Source organism: Taeniopygia guttata, chromosome 3, assembly GCF_048771995.1.
Source record: "Taeniopygia guttata chromosome 3, bTaeGut7.mat, whole genome shotgun sequence".
Lineage (NCBI taxonomy): Eukaryota > Metazoa > Chordata > Aves > Passeriformes > Estrildidae > Taeniopygia > Taeniopygia guttata.
In genome coordinates this window covers 27,149,372-27,164,473 of record NC_133027.1, presented here as the reverse complement: position 1 = coordinate 27,164,473, position 15,102 = coordinate 27,149,372, and the positions used below count along the sequence as shown (strand labels likewise).

Here is a 15,102-nt window from a genome sequence, read left to right as displayed (position 1 = left end):
GTCTCCTGATAAACAAGGAGCAGTAGGCAGTAATGGTGGGCAGGACAGCAGGGAGCAGCAGGAGCAGTCTCCATAAGGAGAGCTGGAAGCTTGAGCCAGAGACCCTTGGCTAAGGAGGGATGATGCTGATCTGTAGGTGAGACTGGGTGAGCTCAGGAGAAGAAAGGAGAGGAGGCAGAGGATGTGAGTTTCCCACCTGTGAAAATTAACAGTGATGTAGATGTTTGGGTTTATCTGTCTGGAAGGTTGTAACAGAGCTGATCACTTATGCACCAGTGTGGTTACATGGGAGTGCACCAAGACTTCCATTGGTAGGCATGAACATCTTGAACAGCTGAATGAAGGAGATGGAGTTATTCTTGCGTTTTTAAAAACTAATATTGCAGAGAAAGAAAGAGGGTGGCATATTAATAATGGCTGCAGAACAGTAGAGCACCTTCTCCTAGGGAGCAGGGGAGAGGCCAGCAGCAGCACATGCTCCCCTGGGGTGGCCTGGGAGCCAGGGTCCATCCCATCCCCAGCCAGGAGCTGGGAAGCCAGGGCACATTGGAGCAGCCCAGCTCTTGGGCACTGCCCAGTTCCCAGGGCTAGGACATGGTCCCACAGATGAGCCCAGCTCAGTGGGAGCCGGAGCAGGGCAGGGCTGTGGGGTCTTGGAGTCCAGCTCTGCTTCAGCATTGCTGGGGGCAGGGGCCAGTGGCCCTTGGGACTGAACAGGGAGAGTCAGGACTGGAGGAGCCCTCTGGGCCCAGATGTTTTCAGCAAAAGTAGGAAAACAAAATAAGAATGTTGTATAGCATGGTATGTTACTGCAATGACTATCAAAAAATAAAACACAGAATGGAAAAAAGAAATCAATGTAAACTTGAACAATCATTGATTTCTGTCTTTAAAAGAAAAACATAAATATGCTAGAAATCTTCAGATATGGAGACACCTGAATGTCTCCATGGAGAAATACCACAAAAAGCTCTATCAGGCTTTAACCTCACACCGTGAGATCAGGGTCCAAACATTCCTACACAAATAGTTGAAACAAATAGGAAAGTATTTTGTAATCAAAATGTTTTCAAAGTGCATGTATACTAAGATAAGCACTATGAATTTCATTAAATTAATTTTCCTGAAATTACTTTTAAACATATTGCATATAAAAAGAAAACTGAAATATCACCTTTTTTTCTGTCCCATATAATTTGTACCCAGGTTATAGATTATAATCTTCAAACTGGGAACTACTGTGAGATGCAAACCTGGCTAAACAGTAATGTGCCAAATAAACTCCATTCTGTTTTTTTCAGAAAAATATTAGAAACTGGCACTTTGTCCAATCAACACTTGAACTTGACATTGAGTTTCGGGGAGATAATCAAGGGCCTTATCAAATGCATTGGCTTAAATATCAATAAAACACTGGCTTTGGATCTTACTACTGATCAGGTTCATCTGAAGCAGAGCCAGATTTCAAAGGTGATGTTTATATCAGACTAGAACAAATATTTTAGGAAAGTTTTCAAGGTTTGGTAGCTATCAGAAATTTGTCTTTGCTAAATTCTCTTACATGTGAAAATATTTTAGGGTAACCCAGTTTCAGACTGTATACTCTTGTCAGCAGACTAATTGTGGTAGTATGTCTCATTAACACTGCTTAATGCTGCAATAGCTTTTCTGCAATTGCTGCTGCATCTAATGAGAAGCAGCACAGTGCAAGCCATATTACCAGCCTGACAATTTGTTCTATTGATTTATCACATCTTTTACTGCTGCCTACCTGTAAGGATTGAAAAATATTCATCAGATATTTGTGAGTTTTGACTTTTTATCTTCACAAATGTACAAGACCTCTTTGAACCACTGCCACATGAGATTGTGCTGAGTCTGACCTGGATTTTTCATTTTTTCCAGCTCCAGTCTGGAAGCAGATTGAAGAATCAATTTTAAATTATCTGAAATTTAAAAAATATTAGCAATTTCTTAATGGATAATTATTCCATTTTATAAAACTGAGTTCTGCCAGCATTTTATGTTACTATACTATTTTTAGTATTAGTCTAAATACTTCACTTGTACTGTATGTAAAATATACAAGAACATACATTTAGAGAAAGCAATTCTAAAAGTTCACAGATTTTTCTTAGGATGTAACAAGGAGAAAATGTACTTCCAAGCTCTGAGTCATATGCAAGTTGCATAAATGTCTAGTTGCTATAGTTCACATATAATAAATGATCCTTGAGGAATTACTCAAGTGATATGAAACATCACTGAAGTATTTCTACTTGGAAATGCTCATAAAAGCCCTGGACAGAAAAATGAAAGTACAATTACAATTTTACAAGGACTGGGTGCAAATTTTAATAGAAATATGCGCAAAAATCCTGCATTATAAATGCATGACAATTCATTGGCTGATGAAATGTAAAGAAAGATTCCCTTGTGAGGTTTGCTTCTAGAAGCTTCAGCTTTCATTTTTGTTACCTACCATTTTGGCAAAGAGTATCCAGAGAGGTAGGATACTCTGTGCTTTGTTTAGCTGCAACACATCTTTCTACACATCTGAGATAAATGGAAAAAGAAAGGAAGTTGGATGGAATCAAAGGACATGCTAGGAAGTACAAACCCCAGCCCTATTCACTAAGAGGGTATTCAGATGTCTATATCACACACTGGAGGTTGATGGGTTGACAGAAATGATCAGAAGAATTACATAGGATATGCAGTATTTGAGAAAATTTATGTTAATGCAGTCATAGATGAGATTTTTCAAAAAATCCAACTCTTAGAAAAACACAAGGATAAACTGTTCTATAAACTAGTAACCTTTGCCTAATTGGAAGACAGTTCTTCTACCGTTCAGAGTGGGTGTAGTTTCTGCATCCGTGGCACTATCTACTGAACTTACACTCCTAAACAGAGAACTCAGCTTTCAAAGCAATGAGAAAATCTGTTTTGCCTCTACGTAAATACTGTACAGTATCTGAGTCATCTCCTGACTCTGCCAGAGAGATCTGAGGCTGTTGCTCTTCCATTCTCAGGAAATCTGACATGGAAAGAGAATTTAAGATCAGGGAACTGAATTGGCATCTGGGTTAGTATTAGTATACAATTGCCTCTGAGAGTTCAAATGCCTTCCTTGCCTATGAAAACTAACTGTGCTTCTTTTTTCTTTTAAGTTGTCATAACTTTAAAATATGGCACAATGTAGTTTTGAAACTCTTGAAGAAAAAAAAAAAACCTGCAGTGATATTAAACCATCAAATCCATCAGAAAAATTACTCATGGCATCTTTAAAATGAGATATCTGGAGGCATATGACAGACCTCCTCCCTAGATCCTTGATATTATTCTGGTAGGTTGTACTCCATACAGAAGAGCCTAGAGAGATGGGTCATAGCCTCCTGAGGGGCTGGAGATGGACAGCAGACACAGAAGGTTGCCCTGGTCGTTACTCAAAAAAATAGTCATGCCAATGGACTGGCTTACATACTAGAAAATTAATAGACTGACTACTGAACTGTAAGTGCTGCCAAATCTTTCTATTCATAAGTCCTGTAGGCTTATAAGAAATAAAGAAAGAAACTCTAGAATATATGTTGTGTGTAAAAGAATACTGTATCATGACTGTCATTGTATATATGTGAAAATTATCAAGCAGGTAAAAAGCAGTGAGGGAATCAAAAGATTTGAGGAAGAGTCTACAATCCAACTACAGGAAAAATCACCCTGCAAGAAAAAATGGCATTGCTGTTTCCTCCTTCCTTTCAATACTTTTTTTCTGTTATTATGAATAAGCTTTTGCCCACAATGTTCTGTAATGACTCTTGAAGGGTTTTGAAAAGGTACTCCAATATAAGGACCTTGGTACTGCCTCTTCTGGGAAGTCTCAAAAAAAGGTCAGCATTGCTGTTCATAGCAAACTCTTTTTCCCCAACTATTTCCACTTTTATTTGTTACTGAGTGACAATCTTTGGAGGAAATCTGTTCCACAAACTCGTGTTTGTGGTCCTGACAATAGCCATGTCTGTGAAGGACTGGCTATTCCTGATCTATACAGGATCAGCTTGGCATTGACTGGTAACAGGTTTCATTCCTAAGATCTACAGAAAAGCTGCAAAGATACACAAAGAGCTATGATTGTCACAAATACTACAGCCCTAATTGCATCAATGTCTTCTGAATTTTGAAGCATAAGGCTGTGTATTTTCAAGTAGCCTTCCTCAATCTTGATAATAGCATTTAATTTATTTCCCTTTATTTTAATCTAAATGTTCCTTATTCTGTTGTCAAAATATTTCAGGCCAGTGATCTGTAGTGGAAGAGTATCCTGATTTTTTTTCTCTGTCTTTATTTATCATAGTCCTAAAGTCCTTGCAATTGTGACTATGTGAAAAATACAGTAAATTGTATTTTTCCTTCAGAGCTGGCTAAATAAATGAGTATATCATTGCCATACATTCCTTGCATATGCTAATCAGACACAGGGTATGAATTATTTCAACCAAATACTTGAACAATTAAGGCTCCAGCTTATTTTGAGCATTGTAGCATTCCTATCTGCCTTGATCCAACAAAGTAGTGATGTAGTTTGACAAACTCCTAACTATAACAGTATCTTAATGTCAGTAGCTTCACCAAAAATTCATTTGCACTTCCAAGAGGTATTTAGATCAATATTCTCTCATGAGCCTTAGATTTGGCTGAGTCAGTTAATAAGGAAATTAGCCTGTGCATCCAATTTGCCCAAATCAGTGGCACAGCTATCAACTGCAATTCATGAAATTCCTTCACTCCATATGAGTCAACTATATAAATGAGAAATTGCTGTCTCTTTTCTACTAAGTGTATCTAGTATCTAGTGCCAAAGAGAAAGAAGATATTTCAGTTGGCCAATGATGGAACATATGTTAGTTTACATTGTTTTTGCATTTCTACTTCTTAAAGTTGGTCAAGGGTCTTGAGCAAGTAATACCTAGAAGTTGTAAGAATTCTGCAGGAGTGATGCTGATTATCATCTTCCAACCATGTCTTAAATGCAAGATTTGTTAGATGCAAAATTACTTCAAAGAAGCCATCTAATTCCTTCTTCCATCTGTTAATACTCAGTACCTTTCTTTTAGGGTTTTTGTAGTATATGTTAAACAGAAAATTAATGCTATTATTAAGCTATTATGTTCCAAGTAAGGATTAGCAATATGTAGTGATATCTCAGTTTGATGAGAGAACAAGCTGTACATGGGTAACAATGTGGTAGATAAATACATTTCTAATGCATATATTGGGTTCCAAACATTAACTTAACTTTTAAAAAGCAGAAAAAGCCCACATTTTGAAAATAACTACTGCAAAATAATTATATATCAAAAATTTAATAAAAGCTTCAAGTTATTGATCTAGTGTGCTGGATGAGAAAAGGACAAAATTCAGAGATTGAGAACGTGACCCCAGACTGTATTTTTTATTTCAGTATTTTGCTCCCTCTTGCATTTAATGAGCACATATTTTTGTGGTCACATATTTGTAATGACTCCTTTGCTACCTTTTATATAGCTTTATATTTATTAGTAAATGGTTCATATCATAAAAGAAAGATTACGCTTTTTCTTTGGTCAATAGTGTTTCTGAAACTGACTGCTGAAGTGCAATTTTATTGTAATTAAACTGAGTCTAGGCACAACTCAGACCTAAAATACTACTGAGATTGCATTTAAGACAGCTTGGAATTTTCTAAGTTATGAATTGCATATTTAACAAAAGCTTCCTGCTTATGGTTTTGTCTTGTCTTTAGTATACTTCTGGTTTGCATTTTGATTTTTTTTTCTTTTTAAAGCTTATATGTGCTTAGAGAAGCTTACTAGCTGTGTGCATATCATGTGAAAATCATTAAGTGTTTAAGAAAAGCAGATATATATAAGCTAAAACTAATTGATGGTTCAATATCAGCTATTAAATAATTATTTCTTTTTTCAAGCAAAAAATAAGGAGAAAATCAGCTGCTTGAGGCCAAAATCTTTGAATGAGCTGCCCACTGAGCTGAGCAGTTTCTCAGTAGACGTGATAACAAGTGAGAGTAGTTTTTTTAGAGACTGAATTGAAATGTACTTTGTTCTTTGCATCCCTAGTGAAGAAAGCTAATTCAACACTTTTATCAAGAAAGATTCCTTTAGCACATGAAGGAGTCTTCTGTTTGACATTTATGGCTTTGACACAAACTTGACTGGGTATTTGAATGTGCCGTATAGTAAATACGGTAAATATATTAAATATGAGGGTATAGATATCTAAAGAAACAACATGTATTTTTTATATTCTACTTACAGCTGTATCTGCTGATGATCTTCCAACTTACCTGGGCATTCGTTAATCTTTTGTGCAGATGACTAATCTGTTAATTGAGCAGAAAGTCAAAATTTCAACAAATTGGGTGTCAAGTCCCACTTTTAAACCTGACTTCCCACCCCTTCCAGCAGTATTCTCTTACCTCCAGTTCACAGTGCCTGTACATCAATTCTCTAAATCTACATGAGGTTTTCCACCCTCATATGAGCCAACAACACAAATCATTGATGGAGAATTCAGCAGTGACTTAGCTGAAATCAGAACTTGCTGCCAAAGAGGATTGCGATGACATTTCTAGTCAGGCTCCCATTTCATGTTAGACTAGGACAAGCTGCTGCCAACTGTCTGAAATTTTTCAGGGAAAAGGACCTGGGGATCTTGGTGAGCACCAAGTGGACCATGAACCAACAGTGAGCCCTCACAGCAAAGAATGCCAAAGGCATCCTGGGCTGCATTAGGCAGAGCACTGCCAAGGGGTCAGGGAAGACGATCCTCTGCTCAGCACTGCTGAGACACACCTGGAATCCTCAGGCCAGTTCTGGACTCCCCCGTGCAAGAGAAATGAACAAACTGGAGTGAGTCCAGCAAAGGGCCATGATTAAGGTGCTGAAGCACTGACATGTATGAAGAGAGGCTGAGTGGATGGGAACTGTTCAGCCTGGAGACAAGACTCAGAGAGATCTTATCAATTTTTATAAATACCTAAGGGAGAGAAGTTAAAAGGCATCAACTTTTACCAGAGGCAAGTGGTGCAAGCTGCCAGTGGAAATACAGTGTAGAGAACAGCAAGAGCTGTCTTGAGGCCAGTAATTGAGGCCAATATCATGACCAGGAGGGCAAGGGCCCTGCCACCCAGAGCCCAGTCCCACTGTGTCCCTACAGCGTAGACTCAGAGTGGTACCCAGGTTCAGTCAAGACTCCAAATCATCTTGTCAGTTTGTAGCAGAGACAGATCTGAGGGCAAGCCATGGAATCAAACATGATCTGGTGGGGATCAGCAGTGTCAGCCACAGCTCAGTGACTGTCGGGCAAGTCCATGGTGACAGTACAGACCTAAGGTCAGGCTGGGAATCCAGCTGAGCAGTTGGGATCCAGGCCAGGAGGGTCAATGGTCCTGAACAAACACAGCTGTCACTCAGCTGGAGACTGGCTCTCCAGTGGTGTCACTGAGGCTGGGAAAGAAGGCCAAGGTGAAACAGGGCTCCTGGGCCCATGGGCAAATGTGTGGATGAAGCTTAAAGGTGAGCAGGTCAGGGCCCCTAAAGGCTGTAAGTGCACCCTGACAAACAGGCAATTCCTCTTAAATAAAATATGTTTCATTCGCTAAGGAGATGGTCAAGCAGTGTAATAGCTTGCTTAGAGAGGGGTCTTCATATTTGGCAATATTCGAAACCAGACTGGTTCTTAGAAACTACCTGTTGGACTAGACAATCTCGAGATCCAACCTTCCAGTGTTCAGGTTTTTGTAATTTTCTGATAGCTGAACCAAATGTTAAATTTAGGGTGAGCATATGCCCATCTGTAACTGCTATGGAACAGCTTCTTTCAATTCACATTCCATGTTACTCATAGTAACATACCATGTTTCCAAGCCATCAACCCCTAAATCTCTTTCTGTTCCATGTATGTACAGCAGAGATTCATATTCAAACACATTTTTTAATTTAAGTTGTTACATAAAATTCATGATTCTTAAATGCATTAAAATGTGTAATTAATTAAAAGTCAGGCTATATATGTGCCTGCATTCCTGAAGTTAGAAGTTTTCATTCCACAGATTTTTTCCCCAGATTCCTATACATGTGCAAATACCCCACAGAGACTCTTTTTTGCATCTAATTTTCATAATTTATTAATATTGGAAGAACCTAAATTGAGTCGCAAGAAACCTTGACTCAGCTGTGGTGCTCCTGCTGGCTCCTGTTGATCTCAGTGTGAATTCTGCATGCCGAGGGAAAGCAGCAAGTCTGAACTAAGTTCAGTCATGTAGATCTAAGAGAATTTTCCCTTAGTATATATAGTTTTGCATCTTGTGAGCTGGTTTGTTTATACATTATAGATCAGCTGTTGTCTGAGAGCTAAGCTTTTATCCTAAATTTAAAACTCAATAATTTCCTAACTATATTTTTATGAAAAGTATAAATTTCCATTTTCTATTCCCTTCAGCAATATTTCTGCAAGACATACTTGTCTTCTTTTTGGAAGGGGAAAAAAAACTACCAAAAAAACAGCATGAAAGCAGTTTATTTTCTTTGTATCAGATTCCTCTTGTGCTGGTTTTATGCCTGTACTGTGATGCATCCCACCAATTTAGCAATCATTCATTTCATCTAGTATGAACACTAGATCTGTTACAGTCAAAAAATTTACTTAATCTGAAAAACATATTTGCCACAATTTTACTAGAACTCCAATCCAATATGATTTAGCAGAAGCTTTTAACTTTCCCCATCCTCATAAGGACCTAATTTTAGCCCCCTTAAATACACATTTTATACTCTATCAAAGTTAATTAGAAAGTCAAATATGCTTGAGAAATTTTGTCCAAAGCAAAATCCTACTAAAACTAGTCTAGAGTATACCCAATGATACAGAAATTACTGGAATAACTAAGATTTTCATACAGTTTTTTTATATCTTCTCATCTTCCTAGTTATCATTTGTTTGAATACGCAGGTAAAATTGAGGTGAAAGACTGAGTTATAGTCAGCACCATTGAATAGAAAAATGCAGTTTTGCCTGCATGGATGGTGGTGTGAAGACAAGAACAGAAGGATTACCTTCATGAGTGCCATTGTTTGCATGCTTATTGAGTAATCTATTTTTGCATTCAGTAAACTTAGTTTAACTCCTTTGCTGTTATCTTTAGTTCTTAGAACCCTCAGTCAAAAAGATGCTGCTATTAAAATTTCCTTGATTCTGCTGTGTTTGTATTGCTAATTCTTCTACAATGTTCATCTATTTTTGTTTTGACTCATTTACAGAATTGGAGAAAACATTGATTTTTTTTTTTTTTAGTTTGTATTTTAAAATTGAAAGAAAAAGCATTTCTTATAGATAAAAAAAGCTGACATATGATCAATAGAAAAGATACTAATGGGCTGTTTCCCTGTTACTTCGCTTTTGATGTAATTCTAGTATCAGCATTTACTGTAGTGCTGTGCTTCAGGAAAGTCAAAAGGAGCAGAGAAGCCCTCACTAGGTCAGCCAGAACCACAGACTGATAAAAGGACCTGTTTCCTGTGCACCACCTTTACCTTTTGCTTAGGAAAATATTAACATGAATTGTGGGCATTTGAAGGGATTAAAAAAAAAGAAAAAAGTAAGCCAGGAAAAATAGCTTTATGCTCTTAGGATTACCTTTTCTAATCAAACAATTGAAACCTTTTCTGAAACTTTTTTTTTTCTTGAAGGAAAGACAAAATTTTCTGTGTGAAAGACTAGCAGCTGCCATCCTGACTCCTTTCCAGATACTCTGCAATTTCATCTTTCTATACAGAGCTCTTCCTGCAATTCTCTTGAGTTTTCCTATGCAAAAAAATGCACCCTTCCTCACATAACTAAATGATTTGGACTCTCTTCTAATTGATCACAGATTACATCAGAATTATTTAGACTGGAAAATACCTGTAAGATCTTCAAGGCCAATCATTTACCCAGCATGGCCAAGTCTAGCACTAAGCCATGTCCCTAAGTGCCACATCTACATGGGACACAGCCACTTCTGTCAGCAGCCTGTTCCAGTGGTTGAAAATTCTTTCTATGGAAAAACTTCTCCTAATATCCAATCTAAACTCCCCCTGACACAAATTGAGGCTATTTCCTCTAGTCCAGTTACGTGGGAGAAGACACCACCCCCCACCTTGCCACAGCCTCCTTTTAGGCAGGGCAATAAAGTCCCTGCTGAGCCTCCTCTTTTCTGGACTAAAGAGCTCCAGCTCCCTCAGCCACTCCTCGTAACACTTGTGCTCCAAAATCCTCACCAGCTTCATTGCTCTTCTCTGGAGATGCTCTAGCCCCTCAATGTATTTCTTGAAGTGAGGGCCCAGGAACTGAGCACAGGATTCAAGGTGCAGACATACTCACTTGGAAAGTTTTTATGGTTAGAACTATTCTGCTAAAATAATCTTTTTCATCTTAAATGCTTTCTTGTCTGCTTATCATGTGGTAGCAGTGGCAGTCACTTCTGGGTCTTGATAGACAAGGAAGCATCACTGAAATGTAATGAGGCTACATTATGCACACAGAAATATTCCCATATTCTTTACATCTTATATTAGAGAATATGTTTCTCACTCCTGACAGTTTATTTATAGATTTTTCCACTTACTGTCTTTACCAACTGCAGTATCTGTGTGTTTCATGAATTACGATCATAAGTTACATTTGTGCATTTAAATTCAATCTGGTTTTCACTCCTGTCTGAAGCTGAAGTTTGTGGGGTGTACCTTGGAGAGAGAAATACTGTGAGGCAGCAAGCACAGTCAAATGACTTGAGGCAATGCTACAGTTTTCTGTGCTGCAGTTTTCCTTGGCTGAGATTGTCAGCTGTCTGACTTCCATTGAGCCAACTCTAGGGGAAAATGCAGAGCTGGAACTGAATCAGTAACCAGGCTGCTTCCTTCCACGCCAGGGTAATGAGCATGCCTGTCAGGAGGAGATAGCGAGGCTACTATCCCCCCAGGAATGAGTTTTGCTATTACATCTGAGTTTTCTACAACTGCTTCACAGGTAATTTCCTCAACCCCTGCACATAGGTTAGGCACAAATATACTGCCAGTACAAGTAAGGAACTAATCAAGCTATCCTGACTAGAGAAAAAAATTCTGTGGTTAGAAATCTCTTGTAGCTCACAGAAGCACCATTTTAGAACAAGGAAGAAACATACTCTGAAGCCTAATATAAAATTATCTCATTTTGTTATGCAAGGTGATTTGACTTAATTAGTTCTCAGATGTCCTATCTGTGAAAACAAGAGGACATCAAATCTGCATAAAATGTATAAGGTGCAGTTAAAGAAAGAAGATAAGGATGGTTTTAAGGCACTACAGAAATACCTCACAATTGGACACTGTGATAATTCAAACATACACATTCACGGATACTTTTCTTGTGCTTTAAGACATTGATTAATGGATATTAGTGCAGGTAGTAAATTAATTTTGTAAATAAAGAAATGCCTTTGAAGCTTTTTCTAACTTTTATGCATACGTGTCTAGTAGCAGTTCTTCAGAAATACCAGCTTTCAATAATATGCCTTCAGAGAAGGATCTCAATTTCAGGACAAAGGTTTCACATTTTTTAAAGGAAAATTTGAAAGGAAAATTGGACACAAAAACTTTTTTTATTATTATTTCTGTAATGTACTGTGATTAAATCAAAATAAAAGTATCCGTTTATTTCATCTTTTGGTAAATTATGAAGAAGTTTTTCATCATATGCTCCCTTTATTTTCTTTCCATTGCTTGTTTGCTTTCATGCCAGCATCCACTAGGAATGGTTGGACAGACATTCTAAGGCCTCTTGATAGTTTTATAGGTAGAAAAACATACGAGTACACAAGATGTTAGTCTAAAACATACACACAAAAAAATACAAAGAAAGGAACAAGACCCAAAATAGAAATAATATTTTAATAAAATTAAAACAAAGTGTTAGGAAATCATCTTGACTTTAAAAATACTAAAAACAAGTGCTGTCATTAGAAAAAACTGAATGTTCTACACAGGCTGTATCTGAGGAGGGGATGTTTAAATATCTTGATAAAATTTAATTATTTCTCTCTGAAATGTAATGTTTAGGTGTCTGTATACATAAATATTTAGGGCAAGCAACTTTCAGATGTTAGTGCTGCTGTCTCAATCTGACTATAGACATCCAGTAATGAAAGAGAATTAATATGATGAGAGATTAATATGAAAGATAAAATAAAGAGTGACAGTGATCACAGTATTAGTAGAGATCTCTTCACTATCATTCCCCTTGGATGAAACAATTTTAAAAAAAGACAAAAATTGAAAAAGACCCCTATTCTTAAATACCAGACATACTTGGTTCAACCATAGTTTTCTCACAGAGAAGTTAAATTTTTCTCTCAAATAATTATTGTTAGATGGTCTGTCAGATCTCAGACACACTGATGGGCATCACTAAGTATACAAAGATACATTTTATCATCCTTTTTATCATCTTATCAACCTTATTAATTTTTTGTTGTGACATTATCACAAATATGCGAGCAATGAAATGTTGGGAAGACTACGCCTTTTGTGTGTTAGTGAAACCAGATAAGGAAATGTTTAGACAAAGCAAAATAATACTATATCAGATTATCTTAAAACCTTTCAAAACTTAGAGTAAGTCTGAACTTTCATCAATTGTTATGAGATAGTGAGAAAGTTGTACAAGTGTAGGCTGTAGTGAACGAAGCCTTAAGCTCACCAACATAGAGATATATTTGGTGCAATGTTAACACATCTTTTTCAACAATAAATTGCATGTTCCAAGGTGACATAAACCTCTTATTGTTGGCTGTAGACTTCTAATAATGGATCTTAAAGTGTTTGAGTTGGTGAAGCTCTTTGATAAGATATTTGTAAAAGCTTTAGAAAACAGCCTTTCTCATAGCATCAATATCTAGTCTGCTTCTAAAGCTGATGGGAGCAAGGAATGACTCACACCACTTAGGAACATGGTGATGTGATCGAAATAACTCTGTGTTTTATTCATTAATCTGACACAGATTTTCACTTTGACGAGCATGCTAATTACATTAACACTTCTAAATTCTGTTTTCTGCATCTGTATAACAGGGATAGTGATAATTTGTTGTATCAGAGGTTGGCTTGAAAGTTGAATTCCTTATACAGTAAACAAAATCAGTATGATTATTTACATTTTTCATATTACAATTTTTCTTATAAATAATGAGAACTAGAGTATAACAGATTTTTACTTTCCATATTAATACCTACAGTTACATTCCCAAAGTGATCCAAAAGATCTAAAAATGAAAACAATTTCCAGATTTGTTCCTGTAATTTTGATTCCACTGAAGTCCATGAGTTTCTCCACTCTTTAAAGGAGGAAGTGCACTTAGCTCAGTGGATAGCTTTTGTTCATGTACTGTAACTTCTAAAAATATACAGATCAAAACATCGGTGGTGTTTTTGCCCCAGGTATTGAACAATCCAGAACACAGATTAGTCACGCAGAAAAATATTTTTCTTTCCTACATGCCATTTTCTGTGATCAGTGCTAGCTTTTATAACAGCAGAGAATGTTTTGGGAAATGGAAATATACAGTGGTTTTTGCCTTTGCTTTCTCACTGAAAGTTAAAGCACAAGCAAAATATTAAATACTATTTCTCTTTATGAAATTATCATTTCAAAAGAGAACTAGAAGATGATCTGTAAACACACAAAAACTTTACAGAGATATTATTTATTTAAATACCAAGATCAAATATAACTATATTTTGAAAATAGAAATCAAGAACCTTAAATTATTATTTCCAATTTCTTTCATATTAAAGTACTGTGTTTAACATCCCAGTTGCAGTGTTGTGGAAACTTCATATGATATGCTTGAATTTGGCTCTGTTATAAGGAAATAGGTATAAGTATCTATTTATGAAGTCCATTGGGGATAATCATGATTTACACCCCCAAACCTTCTGCAGCTAAAAAACTAAGGACTAAGGAGAAGCTATATCCTTCCTGTAGAATGCCAGTGGAAGAGATCACATAGTTTTGGTACTCCATGTGGTATTGTGTTCTATTAGAAAGAAACAAGGGGTATCAGCTGTGGTTTTGGGTGCACTCATAGATGAGTGTATTAGGTATTCTTGTGGCATGCCAACTAGCTCAAAACTTTCCTGGATGATAAATGGAGAACTTAGTGGACAGTGAGTAGATGTTAGTGGTTATGTCATTGTTGAGCCATTCAGTTATGCCAATATTGAAGCTATAAGCCTGCCAGAATAAAACTTTTAGGAATATCTATCTCAAGTCTTGAAGATGATCGGTGCTTCAGGCAGCTCCCGGCTCAGAGCACTAATGTAGCTGCACCTTTTCATCTCCAAGCAAGTCTTTCAATTCAGGTTCAGTCAGGCTGCCTGGACACAGGTTATAATGTCATCTGAAGACACTGTTGGGGTCTTGATGCCTTCAAGACATCCACAGAGAATCCTTGATGTCATATAAGACATGGGAGAAACCCCTGCCTTGCTGAACTGGGAGGCAAAAGTTGGGATGTGTTCATATGTCTAAAATGACTGGAGATGTCTGTGTAGCTGCTGAACTGAGCTCTTAATGTCTGCCCTATGGTCAGATGTGAGGTACCTAGCTTTCACACTGACACCAAAATCAGTTAGTCCTAAACTAGAAAACTCCACTGAACTGTGCATTGGAGCTCCAGCAGGCACTGATAAGAAAGGCCTCTTTCAAAGAAGAAAATTGTGTTGCATATTCAAATGGACTTAAATTTAAATTGCATTCAGCTTCTGCAACTACATCTTGAAATATAGGAACCTTGTTGATCCTTAGACTCTATAAATTATAAAATCAAAAAGAAGAATGTTGTGTTTAATTTCAGCTAGGGACTTTTTCAGGTTTTCTATCTGATCTGATTTTCAGTCCTGTGCTGACTGCAAATATATTCATCAGTCTGCCTCAAGATCAAGATTGAGATACAGCCTTCTTCAGTTGGCAAGATGACTACAATTTAAAAGCTGAAGGGCAGCTTTTAATCACCAGTGATGCAAC

The 15,102-nt window shown here is 37.1% G+C and overlaps 1 protein-coding gene and 1 long non-coding RNA gene across 19 annotated transcripts in view; both read left to right on the top strand.

Annotated features, from left to right (window-relative positions):
* LOC140683662 (uncharacterized) overlaps positions 1 to 14,914 on the top strand; it is a 55,108-nt gene extending 40,194 nt beyond the window's left edge. The window contains exon 2 of the long non-coding RNA XR_012054907.1: positions 68 to 14,914. This is a non-coding gene — a long non-coding RNA (uncharacterized lncRNA). The remainder of the gene's footprint in view (positions 1 to 67) is intronic.
* The window catches only part of KHDRBS2 (KH RNA binding domain containing, signal transduction associated 2), a 459,539-nt gene that overhangs the window by 250,330 nt on the left and 194,107 nt on the right, over positions 1 to 15,102 (top strand). The gene's annotated exons all lie outside the window — the stretch shown is intronic.